Source organism: Enhydra lutris, unplaced genomic scaffold (assembly GCF_002288905.1).
Source record: "Enhydra lutris kenyoni isolate GAN:26980312 unplaced genomic scaffold, ASM228890v2 scaffoldscaffold24, whole genome shotgun sequence".
Taxonomy (NCBI): domain Eukaryota; kingdom Metazoa; phylum Chordata; class Mammalia; order Carnivora; family Mustelidae; genus Enhydra; species Enhydra lutris.
The window spans coordinates 13,982,454-14,000,276 of NW_019154108.1; positions in this window are offsets into that span (position 1 = coordinate 13,982,454).

Genomic DNA, 17,823 nt, shown 5'->3' on the forward strand with positions numbered 1-17,823 from the left:
AGTTCTCAATAGCCAGCCCACGTATTGCAGCGGCAAGAACAGCAGTGGGCTGAGCTCGGATCTGAAGCCAAAAGACCTAGGTTGGGGTCTCACCTTCAATGTTAACTAGGTACATGGTATTGGGTAAGTCCCTTTGTCTTTCTGAGCTGTCTCCTCAGTAAAATATGGAGATGTTCTACCACCATTCACAGTTATGTTAATAATTATGTGTATGTAGCTCTGTGTCTCTAGACAGCATTGCTCATATGCTGTGTGCACGCCACCCCATCAGCTTCCAAGGCGCATAGTGCTGGGAGCAGGGAGAAGGGAGGGATGCAGGTTGGTGAGGTTAGCTGATTTGCCCTCAACGTTAATGCACCCAGGGAATGACCATGAAATGCCATGCTATTTCTCCCAGTATCTCATGATCACTATGGTTATTGATTTTGATGCTGTTCTTGGTGAAGACTGGACTTAGCTGATTGGATCCTGGCATGTAAAATACATTCCTTTAATCATTCATTCATTCAACAGTATTTATTGAGGGTCTGCTACATGCCAGGTATATTCAAGGGGCTGGGGATGATACAGCTCTACACAAAATAGATCGAGTCCTTGCCCTTATACAGCTTATAAACTTGTGAGGGGAAAGGAGACAGAACAGAAGCAAAGAAACACAAAAGTGTGTAATACAGTACAAAGTAGTGACAATTTCTCTGAAGACAATGAAAGTGGGTAAAAGATTAGTGAGGGGTGAGGCTGTGTGCATATTTGAGTGGTTGTGTGTGTGTGTGCAAATATGTGTGGGACAGTGGGACAACCTCCCTGAGAAGGTGACCTGAATTAAGAGTTTGAACTCTGTGGTTATCTGAAGGAAGAGCTGAGTTCCTAGGTTCTTGGGAAATGTTTGGTTGATGTTAAGTATATAATTATTCATGGATCTTGAGCCTATTCTGTTCAAACCCACATCCCTTCCCCTGGAACCTCCAAGTCCAAATGGCTCCAAGGACCTTGCCAGCATGAACCTCACTCTCTCCTTCAACTGATTGTCTCACTGCCTCCTATGCATTGAGTCCATTCTTTTCATCTTGCTTTGGTCTGGCCTGTGATGGCCTCCTTGCCAGACTGCTCCATGAAGTCTTCTCCCATGATTCATAGATCTCTCCTTTCTGGGCATTTTTATTATACTTAGAGCCCACACCACATAATTTGCACATACTTTACTTCTATTTCATTCATGTTTGTTGGCTTTGCCTCTTCATCTGTGGCTGTCTTCTGGATCCCCTGTGGGACCTCCCACAATGTGAAGTCCACGGCAGGTGCTCAATAACCCATGGTTACTGATTAATTGAAGAATTATTTTCTCCCTGGAAAGAAGAGATTTGAGGTAAGCCTGGTGTGCTAAGTTACAAACAATGGCACAAATTCCTCCCATCAGGATGTGGTATCCATTTCCCCAGCCCTTGAATTTAGGCTGGTCTTGTGAGGTACTTTGACTAATAGAGTGTGGTGGAAGTGAAATTGTGTGAGTCCCAGGTCTGGAAGCCTTGTGGCTTTTGATCTTGGGCTGGAAATGCTTCCAGCACTGAACATGCCAAGACTAGCCTGACAGAGGGCAAGAGGCCACATGGAGAGGGGTCTTGGCCATCCCAGCTGTGGCCCCAGATATGGGAGTGAGCCCTAGCCAGGAACAGCTGAGCCTGGTTCAGACCAGAAAGATCACCCAGCTGAGCCTGGCCCAAATTGTCCATCCACACAATTATGAACTAAATGACATGGTGGTTGTTTTAAGCCACTGAGTTTGGGGTGGTTTGCTCTGCAGCACTGAATAACCAATATATTCTGAGACACTCTGGTAGCAAGGCAAAGTGGTTCTAGAAATAATCCCTTGCAGTCATATAACACAATACTTGTGTACTCTAAACCTCTTTCCTGTTCATTACTTAATTTAATTCTTATAGGAACATTTTGAGGAGGTAGGCATTGGCCACTGTACCTATTTTACAGATTAGGAAAGCAAGACTTATGAGAGGTTGCCTCAGACATGCTAGCTGGAAGAGCATAGAGGGCTAATGCTCAGCCTTCTGCCATGCAGAAGTCTCAGGACACATGGTGGCCTTTCCTGTTGAGGGCAAGTTAACCTTGAGGGCAACAGCCTGAGTTAGACAAAGAAAGCTGGGACCTGAGGGCCTCACTCTGAGGCTGCCTGTTCTAATGAGCCTGGCTACCCTGGGCTCCTCTGACCTCCAAGTAGGCAGGTTGTATAATGAGAAACTCATAATGAGGCTTAGCAAGTCCTTGTTTTTTCCAGAGTTGCTATGAGCCTCTGCTTTGCTGCTGGATTAGGCTGCTTGTGAAGGTTTCTAATTCGGGGTCTTAATTTTTGTAAAGCGTGAATTACAAGAAGTCAGAAGAATGATGCAAAGAGCATTTAATAATGCACATTCACAAAAGAAGTGGTGTAACTACATTAATTAGGCAAGTCTTGCGTAAAGATGCAATGTAATTATATATTTGAGACAGTTAATTAGGGAGCTACTTGGAAATTTCAGTGAATATTAAGGTAATTATACATAAATACTATAACCATTAAGACTGCACCCATAATGAAAGCAATAACTAATTACATAAATAACAGCATACTTATGTTTTTACATTACCAACACCTAACAATGCTTCCTCTTCCCCGCCTCCCTTCACCATGCAAATGACAAATCTTCCATTTTTAACTCAGATATTCTTGCAAATGGTTGGAAACAATGACCTTTCTGTTTCTTTCCTCTATTTTGACAAATATGGGTCCACTGGGGGAGCTACCAGTGACTGGACAGATGTGTGGTATGTGAGGGCTGGTCAGCCCTGCCTGACTTCACCTGAGTGGTTGTGGACCGGAGTAAACCAGGGCCAAACCATGCAGTGGCTGGAGAGGGGCAGGTCAGGACCGTGGACAGAGTCAAGGTATGGCCTTCGAAGACCTGGCCTCCAGTCCCAGCCTTGCCAATCATCAGTTGTACCATCTCAGAGAAGTCACTCTGTGCCACTCAGCCTCAATTTCCTCATTATGTCAAATGGGGCCGATAGTAATCCCTGCCTCCCAGGGCCATAATGGAAAGCAAATATAAAACTGTTAAATGCCATCTGGTCTAACTGGTTGAAGTTTGCCTTTGAAGCTCCTGATCATTGCTCTCTGTCCCTCAGCATGTCCCCCTCATCTTCAGGGCTCTCAGATACCCATCACACTGTCTGTGCTGCCCTCCAAATTAAGAACTGCTATCGTGGGGGCGCCTGGGTGGCTCAGTGGGTTAAGCCTCTGCCTTCGGCTCAGGTCATGATCCCAGGGTCCTGGGATTGAGCCCCGCATTGGGCTCTCTGCTCAGCGGGGAGATTGCTTCCCTCTCTCTCTCTGCCTGCCTCTCTTCCTACTTGTGATCTCTGTCTGTCAAATAAATAAATAAAATCTTAAATAAAAAAAAAGAACTATCGTGAAAGAGTCTGGAACTCATTCACACTCAAGTTTTGACTGCCTGATGACTAAAAGCTGAAATGTCAAAGTGTTGAGAGGGAACAGGAAGCTAAGTCTCTAGCTACTGCCCTGTAGAATGCCCAGTTAACAGGCAGTTAGTGAAATGTTTGGGTAGGAGCACTTCTGGACACTCCTGGCATTTCACCATGTGGGCATTTGCTATATATACCACATGGGACGGGCTGCATAGAGTGGTTGGTAAGATCAGATTGAGAAGTCTGAGATATCTGGCTTTAACATCTACCACTAGCAAACTACTTAGCTCCTCTAATGATAATATAAATACCAACATTTATTGCTAGGTTAGTTTTTTAAAGGCAATGTTTTACATGTATTAATTAATTTAATCTTCATAACAGTCCCACAAATTACATTCCATAATTGTCCTTACTTTATATGTGAGAAAAGTGGGGCATAAAAATGTTAAGTAACTTGTTCCAGGTGACATAGCTAGGAGTGGAGGAACCTGGATTTCAATCTCAACACTTGGCTCTACAGCCTGAATTCTTTGTCTCTATGATATACTGTTTCTATTTAAATGCAAGATGATGCCAATCTTCATATTTACTGCATGGAGCTATTGTAACTATTACATGAGATAGTGTAGGTAACATGATTAGGTCAGTGCCAGCACACTGTAAATATTCTAGCCTATTAAAGTTTTACCCTTATCCCAAATGTCAGCAAATAATTATTTCTCTGTTTGAACCTTCTCTTGACAAGTCAGAGTCTCTCCAATGCTCCCCATTTCCTACTATCTTTCATTATTTGCCACTCAGTTTTCCACTGGGTGGTCTCTTCTTCTGTATGGGGTGTGGATGTGAGGGATGAGTCTGATTCCATCTGGCCACCAGAAGAATGTCGCCTTCAAAGTTCAAAGGGAAAACCGACACTTGACTTGACCTTGCTTCCACTGCCCAAAGTCTGACTGGTACCATCCCTACCTGTTGGGTTCTGTTGATTACTTGGAAATCACACATCATTTTTTACTGGAGAAGTTTTATAATCTCACTTATTGACCATATTTAGATATGAATTTCTTTTAACTCTTTTAAGAAAATAAAATCTTCCTTTTTGGTAGTGATAAGGAGCAGTAATATTTGGTCCATAGAGACTTGCTCTTTAAAGAAACACGAATGGTATGTCTGGAATGGATGAAGGCTCTTTAGTGAGGATTTTGGTACCTCAGAGTACCTCTTAGCTTGGCATATGTTGGGCATCAGCCTGTCCCCCTGCTCCCCCACATGCACACTAATGTAAAGCCAACCATTTGTCAGCTTTCCCACATATTCACAACTTGAAGTCAGTCTTTTTCTCCAGAGGAGAGGCATATTGGGAAAAAGTTACACAATTGCAGAGAAATTATTACCATCTACCTATATTAATCAACCTTTGTTCACAAGTATTAATAAATCCTTTATTCATGATAGACACTAGATTATCTCTAGACATTCTGAGCAGAAAATGTAAAGCACAAAATGGTAAAGCCAACTAATAGAGTTAATCCCAGAGAAAACAGAGATAATTTAGAGAACAGAAGGGGACTTAAATTATTTTATTAGTATCCTCAGAAGGATCCAAGACAACATTGCATTTATAAAATAACTGCTGCTATAAAAAAGAGAGAGAATACAAAAAACAAAGAATTTTTTGGAATTAAAACATGTGGATACTGAAATAAGCATTTTGATAAGTATCCTGGAAGACAACACTGAAAAGAATCTCCCTGCTTGTGGAGCAAAAGACAAAAAGATGTAAGATACAAATGAAAAGTTTAGAGACAGGAAAGATCAAACAAAGAGATATAATCCTACCCAATGAAAGTTCTGGAAAGAGAAAGCAGACAAATGAAGAAAAGGAAATAATCAGATTTCCCAAGATTCAGGAAAGGTAACCTTTTTTTTTTTTTTTTTTTTTTTTTAAATTACAGTTAGCTGTCAGCAAATGAATAGAAAATACCCATGCCTAGGTATTTGCTCATCAAATTTCAGAACACAAGGATAAAGAGAAAATTCTACAAGCTTCTGGAGGGAAGCTTTTCAATTAAAGAAAGAGAATCAGATTTCTATTTGATTCTAATCAGCTGCACTGGTTGCTGGAAGAGAATGGAACAATAACTTTCAACTTCTAAGGAAAAATGATTTTGAACTTAGATTTATATACCCAGCCAAACTATCACTCAAATGTGAGGTCTAAGGACACTTTAGAGATGGAAGGCTCAGAAAATTTATCTTCCTCACTGCTTTCCATACAAAACAAAGCAAAACAAAAACATAAAATCTGAGCATGTAGACTAACAAAATAAGAAAATAATTGAAGAAGGGGGAAAAAAAAACAGGCTCTAATACTTAGAGCATTAAAAAGAAATCCCAGGGGTGCCTGGGTGGCTCAGTGGGTTAAAGCCTCTGCTTTCGGCTCAGGTCATGATCCCAGGATCCTGGGATCGAGCCCCACTTTGGGCTCTCTGCTCAGCAGAGAGCCTGCTCCCCCCACCCCCGCCTGCCTCTCAGCCTACTTGTGATCTCTGTTTGTCAAATAAATAAACAAAATCTTAAAAGAAAAGAAAAGAAATCCCAGCCTAACACCTATACAGCAGGCCAAAACCCAACTGGGTCAAATTAGAACAGGATGTCTGATAACTCCAAGAAGAATGTAGGAAAAAGTGGATTTCAATAAGTAGTATGATTATGAGCTCTCAATATCTTATAGAAATTATTTTTAAAATATGTAGTTCTTTTTATTATAAGAAAAAGAAAAATTTGGGATTTCAGGAAAAACAAAAGCTCTATCAAGAATCATGGCCCAACTCTCTGCTCAGCAGGGAGCCTGCCTCCTCCTCCTCTCTCTCTCTCTGCCTGCCTCTCTGCCAGCCTCTCTGCCTACTTGTGATCTGTCTGTCAAATAAATTAAAAAAAAAAAATTAAAAAAAAAAGAATCATGGCCCAAATATGGCATGATTTTGAATATTTCTATGGATAGTTGTTTTTATAGCACATAGCATCTTTTAACATTCCTTATCATTTATCTTCTTATTTGTTTTTTTTTTTTTACCCCCACTAGAATGTAAGATCCATGAGGGCAGAGAGATTTATTTTAATACATTCACTGTTTTATTCCCTGTACCAATCAAAATGTTTAGCACATTGTAGGGATTCAACATTTGTTAAATAATTGAATGAATTAAGAGAATGCAAATCTTATCAGCATCCTTAAAACTGAAATCATCAATCTTTTCTTCTGCTTTACTGAGCATAGTAATAATAGTTATTGCAAAGTTCTTATCTGAAACTCCAATATTCCTTTGGGTCTGTTTTTGTGTTTGCTTGTTCATAGACTTCATTTTTTGGAGCAGTTCTAGATTCACAGCAAAATTGGATGAAAAGCCCTGAAATTTCTTTAACACCCTTTCCCCTCACCAACACCCACAGACTCCCCATCATGAGCAACTGGCCCCACAGTGGTAAATTTGTTACATCCAATGAACCAACACTGACATGTATTTAGCCCCAAAGTCCATAGTTTACATTAAGGTTTATTCTTGGTGTTCTTTATTCTATGTGTTTTAACAAATGTTTAATGACATGTATCCACCATTGTAGTATACAGAAGAATTTCATTGTCCACCTGTTCATCCCTCCCTTCCTGAAAACCACTGATCTTTTTCCTGTTACAGTTTTGCCTTTTCTGCAATATCATATAATAGAAATCATACATTATGTAGCCTTTTAAGATTGGCTTCTTTCACTTAGTAATATGCTTTGAAGTTTCCTCCATGTCCCTGCATGGCTTGATACCTCATTTATTTTTAGTGCTGAACAATATTCCATTGTATGGATGTACCACAGTTTATTTATCCATTCACCTACTGTAGGACATCTTGGCTGCTTCCTAGTTTTGGCAATTGTAAATAAAGCTGCTATAAACATTCATCTGCCGGTTTTTATGTTCACATGTTTTAAGCTTCTCCCTCCCCTCCCTTTTTTCTTCTTCTCCTCCACCACCACCACCTCCTCCTCCTTCTTAAAAAGTAAGCTCCATACCCAACATGGGCTTAAACTCAAGAACCTGAGATCAAGAGTCATATGCTGTACCAACTAAGCCAGCCAGGTACCTCAGTTTTCAAACTTTTTTTTTTTTTTTAAGATTTTATCCATTTATTTGAGAGAGAGAGAGAGAGAGAGAGAGAGAAAGGTGAAGGGTAGAGGGAGAAAAGCAAAGTCCCCCCTGAGCAGGGAGCCCAATGAGGGAATCCATCCTGGGACTTCAGGATCATGACCTGAGCTGAAGGCAGATGCTTAGCTGACTGAGCCACCCAGGTGCCCAGTTTTCAGCTCTTTTTGAGTAAATAAATACCAAGGATATGATTGCTGGAGCAGATGGTAAGGGTATGTTTAATTATGTGAGAAACTGTCAAACTGTTTTCCAAAGAGGCTGTACCATTTGCATTCCCATCAGCAACGAAGGCATTCCTGTTGCTCCACATCCTTTCTAGCATTTTTGTGTTGTCAGTGTTTTGGATTTTAGCCATTCTAATAGGTATATAATGGTATCTCCTTTGTCATTTTAATTTGCATTTCCCTGATGACATGATGTGATCTTTCATATGCTTGTTTGCCATCTGTGTATCTTCCTTGGCAAAGTGCCTGTTAAGATCTCTGGCCCTTTTTAAATTGTATTTTTTGTTTTCTTACTGTTAAGTTTTAAGAGTTCTTTGTGTATTTTAGGTAACAATCCTTTTTCAGATATGTCTTTTGCAAATATTTTATCCTATTCTGTGGCTTGTCTTCTCATTGTTTTGATGGGTTTGTTTTTACTTTTTTCCCTGTTTTGGTCATTTGGTCTTGCCTGTTACTATACCAAGTAATTTTTAATCAAATTATGGGTGTTGTGAAATAAAAACTGTACAGGTGATCTGAACCTCTGGATGACTTTTTTTTTTTTTTTTTTTGAGGTGGTAGGCATTACACGTGAATCCAGACAAGGATTAAATTTCCTTGAATCTGGGCTTCAGTCTTGGTAAAGACTGGTCTATTTTGGTTTGCCTTTACTTCTAGGGAATTGTCCTTTTATGGAATGACTGGGATATTTTCCAGTCTTACTCTATATTGATGGGTACTAACCTCCAATTTTCATTCTTCTGGTTATGTGAGATTGCCTAGAAGGCTGCTTAGTTCTCAGACTTGGGGCTCCCACCTTCTGTTCTGCTTCTCTGACACTCTGCTTCATGGTGTCTTATCTGAAGCTTTAAGAGTTGGCAAATGCCTTGAGGCTAAAAACTACATGGATAGCTGACTTTCTTCTATACTTCTCTTTGATATCTGGGCTCTCTGAAATCCTCCTGTCTTGGCAGCTTTCCAGTGCCTTCAAAATTTTTTCTTTTAATAAATTTTTTATTGTGGAATAATTTTAGATTTACAGTAAAGTTGCAAAAATAGTATAAAAAGTTTCCATATATCTTTCACCCAGCTTCCCCTAATGTAACATCTTATATTACCATGGCATACTTGCCAAAACCTAAGGAATAAAACATTGGTACGTTACTGTTAACAAATTTTAGACTTTATTCTAATTTTACCAATTTTTCTATTAATGGTCTTTAAAAAATTACTGGATCTAATCTAGAATATTATATTGCATTTAACAAATGCATTAGTAAAATCCAACTTTTTAGTTATTCTTGGCAGGAGGGCTGATCTGTTACAAGCTAATGTGCCATAGCTAGACACAGAACTCCTACTTATTGGTTTTTCAGTTTTTATAATTAACCTGTATATAAGACACAGAAGACTAAATATTGGGTAGCCAGCATTATAAAAAGTAACAGACTGAGCAATGAAAAATTATAACCCATAAAACTCTGGAAAGAGTTGTAAGGCAGGGGTAGTATTAGAGAATTAAATTTTGTCAGTTTTAATAGAGGGGAGTCAATTGATATCTTCAAGTTCATAAGTCATAATACAGAAGTACAAGTAAATGATTCAAAAAACAAAAAACAAATTGGTTATCTCTGAGTAATGGGAGAGAAGTTTGTGAAGGTATGAGATTTTTCTTTTATTCACGCAGATTTACTTAAAGTTTTTTTTTTTTTTGCCATAGGAAGTAGAATTTACTTATACTGACATAACATAATACCTGTTACACAGACTCCAAGTAGAAAAAAAAAAGCAGCCGACAATACAGTACTTATGAAGGATACTTCTTTGTGAAAAGTCTACATGCATACATGTACATATAGTAGGATTTTACTCACAGCAGAGCTGACCTACAAACTTCTTACAGGAAATTTGGTCTTGATCTGAATTACTCAGTCTCTTATTTCAGTAGTGGAAGTCAAGGGTGACAAATACACTTATTATAAATGTCTCATAACTAACAATAAATATGAAGAAAGAAATAATATCTTCAAATGTTGAGTGATAAGAGGCATTAACCCAGATTCCATAGCTGAGAAAAAAAAAACCAATATTTAAGATACATAGACAACTATGCACATATACAAACCAAGAGAACTAATCCCCTAAGACATTTCCAGGCAAATTAATGAAGGATGTACTTCAAAAGAAGAAAAGTAATGCCAGAGAGAAAAAGTTACATGCAAAAAATGGGGTGAAAATAAAATTAATATGTATTGGTAATAAGATTAATTATTGTGAAAACTGTTTTTCCATTTAACTAAAAGTGCAACAAGAGCATTGAGGTTATCGGTTCTCAGCAGAGAAATAGTTCTTGCTTTATGTTGGAGGAGATTTGAGAAGTAGGAAACTATATAGTTAGGTATGTATATTCAACTGTATGGGTAATTGGGGTAATAGAACAAGTTTAGCTTTCAAAAAGCAGCAGAAGAATAATAAAGAAGTAGAGAAAACTTTATGGATCCTGTAGTGGGTGGGAAATGAGAGAGGTATGAAGGCAAATGTGACTTAATCACAGAGGCCAAGCGCTTTCACCTATTCACCGGTTATGGGGAGAGAACATACACATTTTGGGGGAGCTGTTACTTGGCCTACCTCAGGAATCTACAGAAACATACATGCAAAGGCCCTGAGGTATGCATGTGGCCAGGGTGGAGGGACTCAGGATGGCCCAGCGAGGTTGGTTGAGTGAGAAGAGAAGGAGGGAGCTAGCTGCTCATGAAGGACCTAGAGCACACTGAAGACTTAAGTCATATCCTTATAGGAGGGATTTTAGTACTTTCAAAGTCGCTGGACAGGAGGATAAACGGGGGAGCTTGTTAAAATATACATTTCTAGGCCCAAGAGATTCTGATTCAGTATTTCTGAGGAAAAGCCCCAGAGCCCGCCATTTTCTAAAGCATCCCAGCTATTTCACGGATGGTTAATAGATGTAGGGATCTGCCTACAGCCCAGAATGACTGGTTCTAGGTGAGAACAAGTTGGGGGGCGAGATGATCATCACCATCTGTCTGCCTCTGCCTCTTCTTCTTCCTCTCCATGGTTGTCGCTCCCCTTGCCCTGGACTGGTTTTGGAGAGTGCATGTGACCTGATTCCGGCCTGAGACACAGTAGGGAGACATCTTCCAAAAGTGCTTCCACAGACGTTGTCCTTGCTCTTAAAAGAAGGCCAGTGTGGAATGGCAGCTGCTTCCCTGTCACCTTGAAGGTGGTGCCAGTACCATGGGTGGCAGAAAGGAAATGTAAAGAACACAGGGCTGGGGTGTCCTGCTGTGAGAAATAATAAATGCCAGCATTGTTTAAGGCAAGAGGAGTTGGTATGCCCACGAGCTTGCCCTGAAGGGCCTCACTGAGGCAGCGAGAACCTGCTCTGGCTCTGCTGAGCGGCGCCATTGTTCTGAGCAGAATGGACAAGCTGTCCCTCCTTGCTCCTCTCTCTCCTCTCTGTGACCGTAAGTTCCACCAGGCAGGCTTGTCAAGGGAGGAAGGGAGATATGTCTTTAAAGCCCTCAGCACGGTGTCTGGCACAGCATTAAGTGTTTAGTAAGTGCTCCTTGAATGGAATGAAGGAGGAATGGGGATCGAATTTGCTGGAAGGCTTCAAGGAAACCTAACCTTCACACCACCGCACACTGGTGCTCCTTTCTGAGTCTCTCTTTCAAGTCAGGATTGAAGGGTAACTTGGCTTTCTTTGGCAACTATCCCGTTGTATTCATCACTCTCTTCTAACAAATTTTCTATTTGTTTAGAAAAGGCTAAGTTTTAAAATTACTATTTATACATTTCTATTAATGGATTCAGATCTTGTAGTTGTTTTCTTCCCTTCTTTTCCCCCTAGCCCTCTGCCCATGCCCTGTGCCGTTGGCCACCAGCTGGCTGATCTGTAGGAGGGTCCCCCATGATCATTGGGGTGACCCAGGGGGACAAGTGCGGATGTGGATTTAGGCTCTATGATATTTGGCATTGTCAAGATGCTTCTGTGACAAGCCTGCTTTCCCCCGCCCCCAGGTTCTCCAAGTTTCTGGAAAACACTTTGCTGGGTTGCAATCATTGTGTCAAGCAGATCAAACAACTGAAGTCCAATGCTAAGGTTCATCAGAGCCTCAGGAGGGTCATAGATTGGCCAACAGGTCCAAGACACAGGACAGGGTCCTCCATGTAATTCAGTCATTTCTTTCTTTTTTTTTTTTTTTTTAATTTAGTCATTTCTTGTTTGAACCCAAATTTGTAGAACCGAAAACCTTCCAAACAAAAAAGCATAGGCCACATGGGAAACAAAACAATCTGGTACTTAAGTATCTCAAAAATAAATGGGAGAACAGGCCTCTAGTCCTTTATAGCAAAGTTGCTGAGAGTTGGCTCTGCTGTGGGCCCCGGCGGTAATGGTCAGACCGGACAGCACCATGATCATGTGACGAAACAGGGTATTATTCACATTTCTGTTCCCAGGGACTGAGAATCTCACCGTGGGAAATATAAACATTTATGTTGATTGTTAGACTGTTTTCATATTGAAGATTATGACTCTACCCCGCCCTTTCCCAAATCCTCATCCAACTCCTGGCTGACCCTACCTATGAGTGCTCTCATAGGGAGCACTGGGAACTGGGCAACTTGGAAAGTGTGGATTTAGACCCCTAGAAAAATTATGTGCTAAAACCTCAATCCTGCAGTCTGTTCCCCTGTAGTAAGCTAGGCGATGGCATTATGACTCAGAAAGGTTTTCTTCTTTGTTTGTGCCCCCCCTTCCTTTCCCTGTCCCTCTCCCCATCTCCTCTCTCCTATTCCCTAATTAAAGTCCTGCATCTCTAAGATCACATGTGGATTAAAAGTAAATCGGAGAGCAGTGTTACAGCTTTGCAATCAGAACTGACCTTGTTGTTTCTTTTCATCATATACATGGCCAGCTAGGTGGGCTTGTGAGATTTGGATCTGGGTACAAATAGAGCATTCTCTTTTATCAGCAAAAGAGCAGTTAAGGGTCCTGGTAAATAGGGCAGATTCTTCTGGAGCAGATGTGGCTGTGTGTGTATGTGTGCGTATGTGTGTGTGAAAGAGAGAGAGTGCGAGCACACGGCCTCTGAGAGTTAGAAATCAGATTTCCTAAAAGTAGACACCTGGAAAACCCTGTGCCATATTGGCTATTGCTTCTTAAGAATGACATAATGGAGCTGGAGAAGAGCCAGGAGAGGACCACTGAATTAATTGAAGAGTTGGAATGGATTTTAAAAAACACCTTTATTTTCAGATTGTAAAAGTATTACGTATTCATTATAGAAAACTTGGAAGATAGTCAAGGTAAAAAGAAAATAAAATTATGTATTATTCTACCACTCAGAGGTAACAGTCTTTAACACATTGGTGTACTTCTTTTCTATCTTTTTTCTATGTATACAAACACATATATATGACATTGGTATATATATACACACGAGATATATATGTATATATAATATATATATAAAGTTCAGAAAGCCATCTAAGAAGACCTCTTTTCAGTAGCTACTCAGGATCCCTCGGGGCCGGAATCCTGCCTCTCTTGGGCCAACAGATCTCCCACCACGACCTGGCGTGTCTACCTTTTCAGCAATCTAAGAATGCAGTCTAGCACTTTGGTAAAGATCTATTGTTTCCGTTCCTGACTTGGGCCCATTGATGAACTGCTCTGAACCTCACTTCTTTGTCTCTGAAATAGAAGGTAATAGGACCTACTGTAATTGCTTGTCAGAAGGATCAAAGGTGGTCGCGGACAGGAAGCTTAGCTTTACCTGGTGGCTCGGCGGCTTAATGGCCTGCCTGGCTGCTGTTCTACACCCTCTTGTTCAAGTGCTGGGAGGGGACACGAGCAACGACCCCCGTACTCATGCGGGGCTTAGGATGGACCATCCTTTCATGTGCATGAACTCACTGTAACTTCCCAACTCTCATTTGACCTGGCCTGGGAAAGTCACCTTGTCTCTTCTTTACTGAGCAGATCTTTTTTTTTTTTTTTTTTAAAGATTTTATTTATTTATTTTACAGGCAGAGATCACAAGTAGGCAGAGAGGGGAAGGGAAGCAGGCTCCCTGCTGAGCAGAGAGCCTGATGCAGAGCTCGATCCCCAGGACCCTGGGATCATAACCTGAGCCGGAGGCAGAGACTTTAACCCACTGAGCCACCCAGGCGCCCCCCGAGCAGATCTTTTAATTCTGATGAGATACTTTGGGCTGAAACGAACAGTGTGGGGAAACTTAGAGAGAAAAGGAAGTCAGAAAGTTGTGGCTGAGGGGGCTGGTGGAGAGGGCTGGGTAGGATGTATGGAGGGGGGCTCATTTTTAGAACCAGCTGCCAGGGCCCCTTCTCACCACACCAACCCCATTCGAGGCACAGAGCTGGAAGCTGGGGTGAGTGCTTAGAACCATTGGCTCTAAATTGGGCTCTACCAACTACCACAGGCGTGGGGCATCTGATGGGAATACCCACAATCTGAGATACTCACTCCCCAGGGAGACTCATAAGTCACTTTTTGTGAGAAGCAAGTTACATAGCATTTTGCAAAAATCATGCTCTGGAGTAGATTTACATAAATGAATGCATTGTATTTTTTTTTTAGAGACCATGAAAGCTTTAATTACCTAAACTCTAATTAAACTTGTCTCTTGCAGAAAACACAGGATATTAGCTTATTTTGTACTTGGCTCAACTTCTCTGTTTTTAAATAGTGGGTGATATCCTGAGTTAAACTCAGTGGAAATGCTTCAGAGATGATTTCAATCTAACAAATATGTTAGTGAGCACCTACTAAGTGTCACCGTGGCTCAGTATTTAAGAGCAGAGGCCCTGAGAGCTGAGCTGCCTGGATCCATTCCTGGCTCTGACGCTTGCTGGTTGTGTGACCCTGGGCACATTTAACTATCTTCTGACTCAGTTTCCCAATTGGCAAAATAGGTATTTTAGCAGTACCTCTCTTAGAAGGTTGGTAGGAGAATTAAATGAGATAATATGAGTAAGACATTTGGAACAGTGCCAGGTCACAGTACTCAATATAGATCAGCCCTTATTATGTACTGGACACCAGGCCAGGCCGCTGACACTGTCCCTGACCTCTTAGAGCTTGCGGACCAGTGGAGAAGGCAGACCACTGGCAGGTCATCAGTAATAAGAGTGAAACAAGGTATACACGGGGCAGGCAGTTAAGAGCAACCGTGTTGTTCTGGGAGTTACTACAGGCCTCTGTGGATACTCTGGATGTTTTAATGTTCCTGTTTTATTAACATAGTCTAGTTTGTTCGGCATCCTAGGTCTTCAGGTTTGGAAGGAACTCTCAAAGGTTACTCATCTCCTTCAGTGACCCAGGTAAGACCTTCCTTCAGATGCCATCATAATCACCTTTGCTTTCTTCTCCTGCTCATTAGTACACCAGGAGCTTCTCCACCCATGTTCACTGACTCAACCTGGGCTGGCCTGCATTCAGAAACTCCCTGTAGGTTGACTCCGAGCCTGTCCCCAGTAGAGGTTCTCAGCACTTGTCTTTAGGAATGGAGCTGTTCTCTGCAGCCATCTCTGACCCACGCCATCTTGCTTCTTGGACCTGGGCATGGGGTCTTAACCATTTCCATTTCCTGTGGTTGTTGGTCACTCTGCCTGTGGCCACCAGGGCTACGGTGGACAACAGGACAAAGATGGGCAGAAAGCAAAGGCCAGAACCAGGGGCTCCCTTCATCTGTGGAGCATCTACTTAAAGAGCACCTGCTGTAACTGTTTAAAATAAAGATTTCTTGGTCTCAGACTAAGTGGGCTCCAGAGTACCCATATTTAAATAAGCTTCCCAGGTGATTCTTAGGACACTGCTGCCCCAAAGTGGAGCCCCTGAGCCTGCTTGGAGCCCTTGTTGAAAATAAATGCCTTTTCTTGCTAGTGCCTGAATGCCTTCCCACCTACTAGGTCTCCCTCCCAAAAGGTTTCTTCAGAGCTCTCAGTCCAGGGTCCTGTCCCACTGGTTTCTGGACCCTCCAAATATGCTGGGAAAGTGGGGAAGGAAGCAGGAGGATCCTGGAATGACTAGTAAATTGGGGATGGGGTCTGTGGCTCATGGAATCACAAAATATTGGGAGTAGAAAACATCTTAGAGCTGGACTGGTCCAGTTTTTATCTTGTGGGGGAAACATCACCCCAGGGTCTGACAGCCAGCAGGGGCTGGTCCTCAGCTAGAAGGTGGGCCTCTGGCTTCCAGGCTGATCACAGTGGTCCTCACATGAGGGCCACCTTTGGTCTGGCCTGTTGATGTGGTGGGGACCAAAGAAAGTGCCATTCACTTACACCTGTCGAGCCTGCACTTTACATTACTTTGCCAATGTTCAGATGGGCCACACCAAGGTTGGGTCCATTTGTGAGTAAGAGTAAGTGAGGGAGAAGGGTGAGCCAGGCCAGGATTTGGGCCAGAGTCCAGAAATGACCGGTCTTGTTCTGGTGTGCCTCTGTCTCCCTCTGTTGCCGGGTTTCCCAGGGCTGCTGGTGAAATAGAACACAGCACTTGACATACTAGTGAGCTACTCTGTGGTTATGGTTCAAATTCATGGTTGTTCTTATTACTGCTCAGCCACACACAGAGATACACCCCCAACTTCTACAAAGACACAGCTCCAGGAGAAAGAGGGCATTTTCTCCGATGCTACTATTACTCTTGCTAAAAAACAAACAAACAAAAAAATAAACAAACTTTCATGAGTGTGTCTGTTACAGGCAGGCTTTGGTTGTACATGTTGGTGGATTGCCCTCTACAGTGTGTCCATGTGCTTGAGTGCCTCTGTTTGTGTGTGTCTATGTGTGGACAGACACTCAGGGGTATGTGTTTGAGACTTGTACTGAAGTGACAGATAGAAAGTAAGTTATTTTCAAAGCTTTTATTTTTTAACCCCCTTTTGTGTATAACCTTCACTTGTTGCTTGATATATGTCAAGGTACTGGGCCTGAGTCAGAAAGATATCAAGTTTGAGAACTAGAATGTGTTCATTTGTCCAGAGGGAGAGGAAGTGGTACAGCAAAGGGGAGGATGATGCAAAGGTTTCTAACACTCACTGGAATATGGCTTCAGGGAGTCTGTGCTACAATTAGAAGAACATCATGGAGAGTTAAAAGAAATTTTGCATTCTTTCTTTACTATGTCACTCTAGAGCTTCCTGGTGTCTTCGTATCTCCAGCTATAAGATGGGCCCAGACACACCGAGTCCCACTGAGACTTTAAAATCCTTTTCTAGAATTGCACATGTCAGAGTGAGACCTGAACATGTCAGTTGGTTCAGCACCCTGTCTTCAAGCAAAGAAGACATAAAACAGCCAGGATAAGTAGCCTTAGCCCTGTTTTTACAGACCCCCAGGCATGGACGTGGTTTAATTTCAGTTAGTTAGAACTTTATCATTTTCAGGTGACATAAACCCAATTCAAACCAGCTTAACTGCAAAGAGAATGCAGTGTGTTTCCCATGCACAGAAGGACATTAGGGTAGCCTGGAGAATTAAAGGCCAAGCAGCTGGGGTGTGGTCTCAAGGACCATAACTCAACATTGCCCCCAACCCATTGAGACATCTATGACGTCTGCTTGCCCCAGCAGCTCTGGGGCTCTGTCCCTTTCTCAATGCAGTCTGACTTCCTCCATACATTTCAGAGGATGGTGACCAACAGTCCTAAGTTCATAGCCAAAAAGCTTTCCCCAAAGGAGAGAGTAATCCTACCTCCAGTCTGGAAAATTCTTGGAAGGATTCTCATTGGTCACTGAATGCAGGGGGATGTGGTAGTCAGATTGGGCCAGCCAAGGCCACATGTCCCCCCTTCTTCGTGGGATATGACAGATAAGGTTAAGGGCTAGGTGCTCCATGCCCCACCAGGCTGTATTGGAGGTAGAGGAAGTCTCCCCACATCACACAAAGAAG